We start from the raw sequence: 761 nt of genomic DNA, 5'->3' as shown, positions 1-761 counted from the left end.
TAGCCCATGACGTGCCCTGCGCTTACTTTCACTCGGCAACGGGAGATGGGGGCTTGGGTATACCGGACTTTGTCTCGACCGTCCGTCTAAACAAACAAGCGCGGTTCGAGAAGTTACTCACTTCGACCGACCCGGTGATTCATGCGGCAGTTCGGGAGCCTGCAGTAATGAGCAAACTGCAGCGCTGGGCCGGACCCGCATGCATTGCTGGTCGGCAGGCGGGTAACAAGACCGAACGCCTGCACGCATGGAGGTCCAACCTAGTCAGTACTGTTGACGGAGCGGCTCTCGCTCCATCTGCTGCCGTGCCTCAGGTTAGCGGATGGGTCACCAGCGGGAACCGATTTCTGTCCGGTTCGGACTATGTGAAGGCTGTCCAAGTCAGGATAGGCGCGCTGCCGACCCCAGCCAGGGCGTCCAGAGGCCGGCCCGAGATCAACGGCCTCTGTGACACCTGTCGTAAACCTGGGACACTGGGGCACATCGCTCAGATGTGCCCTCGTACCCATGGGGGTCGTGTCAGAAGTCACGATAACATCTGTGCATATTTGGCCGGACGGCTGAGGCAGAGTGGGTACCAAGTGGTCTGCGAGCCTCGCATCCCTATTGCAGGGTCCTTTAGAAAGCCGGACATCGTGGCTTCTAAAGGTACAGAGGCCTGGGTAATTGATACCCAGGTCTCTGGAGTCCACCTCGCACTCTCAACTGCACACCAACACAAGTGCAGTTACTACGGCACCCCGGAAGTCCTACAGGGCGTA

Source organism: Panulirus ornatus, chromosome 9 (genome assembly GCF_036320965.1).
Source record: "Panulirus ornatus isolate Po-2019 chromosome 9, ASM3632096v1, whole genome shotgun sequence".
In the NCBI taxonomy this organism is placed as follows: domain Eukaryota; kingdom Metazoa; phylum Arthropoda; class Malacostraca; order Decapoda; family Palinuridae; genus Panulirus; species Panulirus ornatus.
This window is presented reverse-complemented; position numbering follows the sequence as displayed.